The sequence below is a fragment of the Nicotiana sylvestris genome, chromosome 2 (genome assembly GCF_000393655.2).
Source record: "Nicotiana sylvestris chromosome 2, ASM39365v2, whole genome shotgun sequence".
Lineage (NCBI taxonomy): Eukaryota > Viridiplantae > Streptophyta > Magnoliopsida > Solanales > Solanaceae > Nicotiana > Nicotiana sylvestris.
This window is the reverse complement of record NC_091058.1, coordinates 149,476,307-149,486,091: the sequence shown is the minus strand read 5'-3', so window position 1 is coordinate 149,486,091 and position 9,785 is coordinate 149,476,307. Positions and strand designations below refer to the sequence as shown.

Genomic DNA, 9,785 nt, shown 5'->3' with positions numbered 1-9,785 from the left:
AATTTCATTCAAGAATTAGAATTCCAACGAAGCAGAAGGAAATTTCGTTTAAGAATTTCAACAAAAGCAGAAGCTTAATCCGATTTTTGTAGTTCTAAGAAATATTACATGGAGTTTTCCCTACTTCAGGTATGTTAAGGCCCTCCCTTCTTTCTTTTGGCATGGTCCAAATTATACTGAAGAAACGAGCAAATAGACAGTTTCTATAAACTACTTTATTCATAGAAATAGTAGGGGTGTCTATATTCTTGATTCCCCATGAGAATTATTATTATCTTCTGTTTATGGGTCTCAGAATAATATGCAGATGAAAAAGTTTATCCGGAAGGAATATCGAGATTATTATGTATTTTTCATGCATTTCACTCATTTATACATGTGCATTGACCCATGACTAGATGGCGTTATATACACGTATATATGTAAATATATGCATATGGGATATGGGAAAGGTTACTGCGTTATATACGCACCAGCACCTGATCAGCTGGTATATGATGATGATGTTGCCCACAATGACTGAAATATGATTCAAACGACGTTATATACGCATATATGTATGTATATGTATATGGGATATGCGAAGAGGTTATGGCGTTATATACGCACCACTACCTGATCAACTGGTATATGTTGATTATGTTGCCCACAGTGGCCAAGATAATATGATGTGATGCCCTCAGTGGCTTGACGATATTATGTACACCCATACCTATGCATGAAACGACATTTATACGTATGTGCATGATATTATAATCGTTTCAAAATTTACAGAGTTATTTAGATTTAAAGGTATTTCTGTATTCCATGTTTCATCTATATCTTTTACGTACTTATTTTAATGCCTTACATACTCAGTATATTTTTTGTACTGACGCCCTATTTCATGGGGCCTACGTTTCATGCCCGCAGGTGCAGGTAGGCAAGCTGACGGTCCCCCTTCTTAGGATTCTTGATCAGCGAGAGTTGGCATGCTCCACTTGATCCGGAGCTGCTTTTTGTTTTTGTACGATACGTTTATATATATATGGGTATGACGTGACTCAGTCCCGTCTTTGTAAAGTATATATATATATATATATATATGTATATATATGTATGTATGTATGTATATGGGTATGACGTGGCTCAGTCCCGTCTTTGTACAGTTATGTTTCTATAAGAGATCCGTAGACAGTATGTCTAGTTGGGTTGTATGTGACCTTGTCGGCTTTCAATTTTGGATGTATAATTTTCTATAGCAGCCTTGCCGCCTCGCCCACTATATTCTGCACGTATATGTACATATGCCTTGATGGCAGGTTTCCTTCATGTATGTTATTTTGGCAATACATCAGATGTTATATAGGTTCAAATCTTAGACGCATGCTTAGGGGAGTTTGACATATAGGACTCAGGCACCCGTCGCGGCCCATCGGTTTGGGTCGTGCCAAAAGTGGTATCAGAGCAGTTCTATCCTAGGGTTGTCTACAAACCGTGTCTAGTAGAGTCTTGTTTATGGGTGTGTCGTGCACCACACTTATAAGCAGGAGGCTACAGGACACATAGGATGTTATCCTCTCTTTTTATATCAGATCGTGCAATACAAGAATTCATGTTCCTAACGATAGACTTTATTTTCAGCAATGCCTCCAAAGAGTACGGCCGCCCAAAAGGGAAAGTCCATGGCTGGTGAGACTACTAGTTGAGCGCCATGAGTTACTAGGGCTCGTAGAGAATCTCATGGTGAGGTTCCATCTCAGACTTCACATACCCCACCTTTTCTAGAAGAGCTCCGAAGGGCACCAACTCTAGCGCCTGCCCCTGTACATTCAGCACCTCAGCCGGATGCGCCGGATCAAGAGATGAGAGATGCTGTTTAGTTATTGACCCTATTAGTAGCCGCACAGGCTCGACATCAGGAAGTAGGTATTGGTCATGCAGATAGGTCCGTGAGTGCGAGGGTTCGTGACTTTATTAATTTAGACCTTCCGGTATTCACTAGAGCAGACCCGAATGAGGACCCTCAGGTATTTATTGATAGAGTGCACATGACGTTACAGGTAATGAAGGCGACTGCGACTGATTCAGTTGAGCTAGCTTCCTATAGACTCCGAGATGTTGCAGTTAATTGGTATGAGTTTTGGGAATTGTCCAGAGGTGAGAATGCCCCTCCAGCGGTATGGCAAGAGTTTATAGAAGCTTTTCTTCGTCATTATCTGCCACCAGAGCTTAGGCAAGCCAGAGGTGATAGGTTTTTGACCCTTCGGCAGGGAAACATGAGTGTTCAGGAGTACAGTCTTCAGTTTGATTTGTTGGCTAGGTATGCTCCAACTATTGTATCTAAGATTGAGGATCAGGTTCACCGGTTCATGATGGGATTAGAGCCTCACTTGCTTAACGATTGTATGTCGGTTTCACTTCAGCCAGACATGGATATTTCTCGCATTTAGGCATACACATAGGGTGTAGAGGAGCGTAAGCAGAAACAGAGGGCCGATCGTGAGCATGATAGGGCCCAGAATTAGAGAGCGAGGTCTTCGGGTCCTTCTGGTGAGTTTCGAGGTGGTTAGAGGCAGCAATATTCGAGATATCCATCCTAGCCCTCGGCTAGCGCGCCCCCTCAGTTTGGCGGTAAGAGATTTGATCATTCTACATATTTAGGGCCTGGTCAGAATATTAGGGCCTCAGGTTCTCAGTATAGGAGTGAGTCAAATCAGATGAGTTCACCCTTTCCACGATGTAATCAATATGGTAAGCAGTATACCGGGCAGTGCCGTATGGGATTAGGTGCTTGTTATACTTGTGGTTATCTGGGCTACGTTATGAGGGATTGTCCGATGAGAGGTGATGCAAGCATAACTCGGCCAGCAGGATCTGTAGCTGGATCGTCATCATCAGTTCGCCCCTTGGGCAAGATCCACAAGCACCAATGAGTCATAGTAGAGGCAGAGGCGGAGCATCTAGCTCGAGCATCCCTCAAAATCACATTTATTCATTGGAAGGATGACAAGACCAAGAGTCATCGCCTGATGTTGTTACAAGTATATTATCAGTTTGTTCCTACGATGTATATGCACCGATTGATCTAGGTTCCACCTTATCATACGTTACTCCGTTGGTTGATAGTAAGTTTGAAATAAAACTTGAATTGTTTAAACCTTCTGAGGTGTCTACACCTGTTGGGGACTCGGTGATAGCTAAGCAGGTATATAGGGGTTGTATAATAATAGTTCATGGTCGACCTACCATAGCAGACTTAATCGAGTTAGATATGGTAGGATTTGATGTTATAACGGGTATGAATTGGTTGGCTTCTTGTCATGCCAATGTTGATTGTAGATCAAAGATAGTCCGATTTCAATTTCTAAGGGAGCCTATTTTGGAGTGGAAAGGTAACACGACATCGCCAAGATGTAGACTTATTTCCTATCTCAAGGCAAGGAAGATGATCAGAAAGGGCTATATTTATCACTTAGTTCGGGTTCAGGATGTGGAAGTAGAGTCTCCAACCATTCAGTCCACCCCTACAGTAAATGAGTTTCCAGATATCTTCCCTGATGAACTTCCGGGTCTCCCGCCAGAGCGAGAAATTGAGTTTTCTATTGACCTACTACCAGATACTCACCCAATATCTATTCCTCCCTATAGAATGGCTCCCACAAAGCTGAAAGAGTTGAAAGAACAACTAAAGGACTTGCTTGTAAAAGGTTTTATCAGACCTAGTACGTCATCGTGGGGAGCACCTATGTTATTTGTAAGGAAGAAATAAGGTTCCTTACGAATGTCTATTGTTTATCGGTAACTGAATAAGGTGACAATCAAGAATAAGTATCCGATCCCAAGGATTGACGACTTATTTGATCAGTTGCAAGGTGCTAAGTGCTTTTCAAAGATAGACTTGAGGTCCGGGTACCATCAAGTAAGGGTTAAGGATAAAGATATTCCGAAGACAACATTCAGGACTAGATATGGGCACTTTGAGTTTTGGGTTATGTCGTTCGGTCTGACCAATGCCCCAACAATATTCATGGATTTGATGAACCGTGTATTCAGGCCTTTCTTAGATCTGTTTGTAATTGTATTTATTTACAATATATTGGTATATTCTCGTTTAGAGGATGAGCATTCTGGTCTTCTGCATACTGTGCTCAGAGTTCTATAAGAAAGGAAGTTGTATGCAAAATTTTCTAAGTGTGAATTCTGGTTGAATTCTGTAACTTTCCTTGGGCATATCATATCGGGTGAAGGCATCTAGGTGGATACACAAAAGATTGAGGCAGTAAATACTTGGCCTAGGCCCACAATACCGACGTAGGTTCGTAGCTTTCTTGGTTTGACAGGTTATTACAGGTGATTTGTGGAAGGATTTTCTTCCCTTTCAGCACCTTTATTAAAGTTGACTCAGAAGGGAGCAAAGTTTCAATGGACTGATGCTTGTGAATGGAGTTTCCAGGAATTAAAGGACAGGTTAACTTCAGCACCGGTTCTAACGCTCCCAGAAGGGACCGATGGTTATGTTATCTATTGTGATGCTTCAGGTGTTGGATTGGGTTGTGTGCTGATGAAGCATGGTAAGGTTGTGGCTTATGCTTCTAGACAACTAAGAAAGCACGAGAAGAACTACCCGACCTACGATTTAGAGTTAGCTACCCTGATTCATGCACTAAAGATGTAGGGGCACTACTTGTATGGAAGTCATGTTGATATCTATACGGATCATAAGAGCCTCCAATACATCTTCATGAAAAAGGAATTGAATCTTCGTCAAAAAGAGATGGTTGGAGCTACTTAAAGACTATGACATTGATATTTTATACCATCCGGGGAAAGGCGAACGTAGTTGCCGATGCTCTCAGCCGTAGGTTTATGGGTAGACTATCATATTTGCAGCCAGAAAAGAGGGGAATAGCCCATGAGGTTCATCAGCTAGCTAGTCTTTGAGTTCTGTTACTGGACTCAGGTGAAATTGGAATTATTCTTCAAGATACAACAACATCCTCTTTAGTAACTGAAGTAAAGGAACACCAGTACAAGGATCCTGTATTAGTTCATTATAGGGATACCACCCTTCAGAATGAGAAGACGCCATTTGAAATTACAAAAGAAGGGGTCCTCAGATATCGAGGACGATTATGTATACATAATGTTGCAGGGCTGCGTCGGCAGGTTATGGGAGAAACTCACTATTCCCGTTATTCTATCCATCCAAGAGCAACAAAGATGTATCATGACATCAGGGAAATATATTGGTGGGAAGGAATGAAAAGGATATAGCAGAATTTGTTGCTTAGTGCCCTAACTGTCAGCAGGTTAAGATTGAGCATCAAAAACCTGGTAGATTATTGCAGGCTATGGAGATTCTGACTTGGAAATGGGAAATAATCAATATGGACTTCATCGTAGGCTTACCTCGTACCCAGCGTAAGTTCGATTCGATATGGGTGATTGTTGATAGGCTCACAAAGTCAGCCCATTTTTTGCCTGTTAAAACTACGTATTCCTCAGAGGATTATGCGAGGCTTTATATTAAGGAAATAGTATGACTTTATGGTGTCCCTCTATCTATTATCTCGGATAGAGGACCTCAATTTACAATTAACTTCTGGAGGTCCTTCCAAAAGGGATTGGGGACTCAAGTAAGTCTTAGTACAATATTTCATCCCTAGACAGATGAACAGGCTGAGCGTACTATTCAAACACCAGAGGATATGTTACGAGCTTGTGTAATAGACTTTAAAGGTAGCTGGGATGATCATCTGCCGCTAATTGAGTTCGCATATAATAATAGCTACCATTCCAGCATTCAGATGGCTCCATACGAAGCTCTTTACAGACAAAAGTGTAGGTCGCCTATAGGGTGGTTCGACATTGGAGATTCTGGATTACACGGGCCAGACCTAGTTCAACAAGCCATAGAAAAAGTAAAGCTTATCCGGGATCGACTATTGATAGCTCAGAGTCGTTAGAAGTCATATTTTGACGTGCGACGTCGAGATTTAGAGTTCGGGGTTGATGACTGGGTATTCTTAAAGGTGTCGCCTATGAAGGGTGTGATGAGATTTGGCAAGAAAGGCAAACTTAGCCCACGGTATATTAGGCCTTATAGGATCATTCAGAGAGTGGTCCGAGTAGCTTATGAGTTAGAATTACCCTTGCAATTGGAGTCTGTCCATCCAGGTTTTCACGTATCTATATTACGAAAGTGCATTGGCGATCCTACCAGAGTGGTGCCCACGAATGATGTACAAATTACAGAGGACTTGTCATACGAAGAAATTCCGGTTTCCATTCTAGATCGACAAATCCGCAAGCTGCGGAATAAGGAGGTAGCCTCCGTGAAAGTACTTTGGAGAAATAACAATGTGGAAGAATTGACTTGGGAGGCCGAGAAAAACATAAAGTCTAGATATCCCTACCTATTTCCTCCTCCAGAGAAGGGTCCGACTGAGACATCATAATCATAAGATACGTGTATAAATTCTTATGTTGGTTATTGTCGTTGGTCGTGTGAGGCCATGGTCGTTATTCATAATTGTGGTCATGTGTGGCATTGGGTTATTAAGCTTCTATGAGGAGAATTGGAAGTGGTATTGTTACAAAGCCGACCCTGCCAAAGTTATGCAGATTACGGGGAGTTGAGCATTCGAGGACGAATGTTTCTAAGGGGGGAAGGATGTTACATTTCGCGTTTTCGTACATTAAAATTTTTATTTTTAGTTAACCGACGTAGACTTGGGGATGAGATCATCTTGACGTTAACGTACTTACGCTATTTATAACAAGCGATACAAAAGTGTTATGAAGGATAAAGGGGTACATGGATTAAAGAAAACGAGTTTCATTGAAAGTAGTTAATTTGGAATAAAATACGGGTCGAGCGATAATACCCGATAATTATGAACTAATACCATGCAAGGTACCATATGACCACGGTAGTATAATATATAAAGTATATATGAAGTATTTTAACAAATAAATAGAATTTTAAGTAATTTGTGGTAAGTTTTAAATTATGCGGGTAATTGATTAATTACCAAGTAATAGGACATTACCCAATTAACTAATAAGTGGATAAAAAATTAATAAAATAACCCCCAACGTGGAAAGATGCCATAAAACCTAGAAAATGACTAAGTAGTCATAATTCTAGGTGGCAACTTAGGCATAGATAAGAATTGATCACTAACTCAATGATTTGCTAAGATCCAAAATGAATTAAAATGAATCCAAGAAATGTATTCTTTCAAAACATCAAAGAACCATACAACATTTTCCTCTCAAGATTTCAATTAACTAGGCACGTTACTATCCTGAAGTAATACCCACCTTTCTTGGTTTAAATGATTCAAAGATAGAAGCTTAAAATTTCATTCAAGAATTAGAATTCCAAAGAAGCAGAAGGAAATTTTGTTTAAGAATTTCAACAAAAGCAGAAGCTTAATCCGATTTTTGGAGTTCTAAGGAATATTAAACGGAGTTTTCCCTACTCCAGGTATGTTAAGGCCCTCCCATCTTTCTTTTGGCATGGTCCAAATTATACTGAAGAAACGAGTAAATAGACAGTTTCTATAAACTACTTTATTCATAGAAATAGTAGGGGTGTCTATATTCTTGATTCCCCATGAGAATTATTATTATCTTCTATTTATGGGTCTCAGAATAATATGCAGATGGAAAAGTTTATCCGGAAGGAATATCGAGATTATTATGTATTTTTTATGCATTTCACTCATTTATACATGTGCATTGACCCATGACCAGATGGTGTTATATACGCATATATATGTAAATATATGTATATGGGATATGGGAAAATATTACGGCGTTATATATGCACCACCACCAGATCAGCTGGTATATGATGATGATGTTGCCCACAGTGGCTGAAATATGATTCAAACGGTGTTATATACGCGTATATATGTATGTATATGTATATAGAATATGGGAAGAGGTTATGGCGTTATATACGCACTACCACCTGATCAGCTGGCATATGTTGATGATGTTGCCCAAAGTGGCCGAGACGATACGATGGGATGCCCTCAGTGGCTTGACGATATTATGTACACCCATACCTATGCATGCCACACCATTTATACGCATGTGCATGATATTATAAACGTTTCAAAATTTACAGAGTTATTCAGATTTAAAGGTATTTCTGTATTCCATGTTTCATCTATGTCTTTTACGTACTTATTTTCATGCCTTACATAATCAGTACATTTTTTGTACTGACGCCCTATTTCACAGGGCCTACATTTTATGCCCGCAGGTGCAGGTAGGCAAGCTGATGGTCCCCCTTCTTAGGAAAGAATCAGCGAGAATTGGCGTGCTCCACTTGATCCGGAGCTGCTTTTTGTTTTATTACGATACGTTTATATATATATATATATATATATATATATATAGGTATGACGTGACTCAGTACCGTCTTTGTATAGTTATATTTTTATTAGAGGTCTGTAGACAGTATGTCTAGTTGGGTTGTATGTGGCCTTGTCGGCTGTCAGTTTTGAATGTATAATTATCTATAGCAGCCTTGCTGGCTCGCCCACTGTATTCTGCACGTATACGTACATATGCCTTGATGACAGGTTTCCTTCACGTATGTTATTTTTGTAATGCAGCAGATGTTATACAGGTTGATATCTTAGACGCATGCTTTGGGATGTTTGACAGATTGGACTCAGGCACCCATCACGGCCCATCTGTTTGGGTCGTGACATGCTGTCCGCTTTAATACGGAGTCTTGCCTTGCTTTAGCATCTGCGTTTTATTTCGAGAAGACTTTAAAAGCTTTTCTTGAAAGAATCGAAAGGCTATTTCTGTAATAATATTCATTTTGCCCTTTTGCCATTTTGTCCTTGGCCTGACCATTTTTGTTATGACTCTGCTTAGAAATATTGAAAGACAGTCTTTATAAAATAATGATCTTGATTTTCACGAACTACACGTACCTGATTCTTGACTATATAGCAAGATACATAGGCAATCCTTTTGCGGATCCAATTTTCTCCCCATTAGTCGTTCAATTCTGATCAATCAGGTCGCAGTTGACTGGCATTTAAGAGAAGGATTAGCCTCCAAGGAGGAAATTGTTTTTCTTTCTCTATCAAAACCTCATTTAAAAAAAATAAAATTATACTGAGTCGTAAATTAGAATTTTTAATAAGTTAAAACCCAAAAAAATGAAAGTTGCATATCCACATAGTTTAAGTTAGTCTTGACCCCTTTTTATCTTATCCTTAGGTACACCATGAATTCTCAACAAAGAAGCAACTAGAAAAGAGTAAGGAAAGAGATACCTCATATATTCTTGATCAGAGATAAGACCCTGAGCAGTCTCTGTAATTGGTGGGATATTTTTTCTACATGGGAACAAAATCAAGTATTTAAGCACCTAAAGTTCCTCACAAATATCATGGGAATTAAGCTTAATAGGGATTTAATCGAGTCCCTAGTGGATTTTTGGGACCCTGTGAACAATGTATTCATGTTCAAAGATTATAAAATGATGCTTACATAGGAAGAATTAGGGGGTTTATCGGATTGAGGAGAAACCTTCATGGGAGAAAACATGCGGCTCCAAGAAAAATTGGTGTGAACAACCTTTTGAAGAAGTTATGCCTTCGTCGAATTCTAATGGCTTGCTTGAACGAAGGTCGGGTTCCGTTGGAATATTTGCATGATAGATTTGGGGATGAGAAAGGGTTTGAGAACTTCTCTGTCATAGGATTCGTCAACCAATTGAGTTACGACGCCTAGAGGGAGTTGAGAATCTTCGGGTTGATGATATC

The 9,785-nt window shown here is 39.8% G+C and overlaps 1 long non-coding RNA gene across 1 annotated transcript; it reads left to right on the top strand.

The window, feature by feature from the left end:
- Positions 1 to 7,251: 7,251 nt before the first annotated feature.
- On the top strand, positions 7,252 to 8,842 carry LOC138886408 (uncharacterized). The gene is made up of 2 exons (XR_011405132.1): positions 7,252 to 7,474; positions 8,239 to 8,842. It is a non-coding gene; the product is annotated as an uncharacterized lncRNA (long non-coding RNA).
- The last annotated feature ends 943 nt before the right edge of the window (positions 8,843 to 9,785 follow it).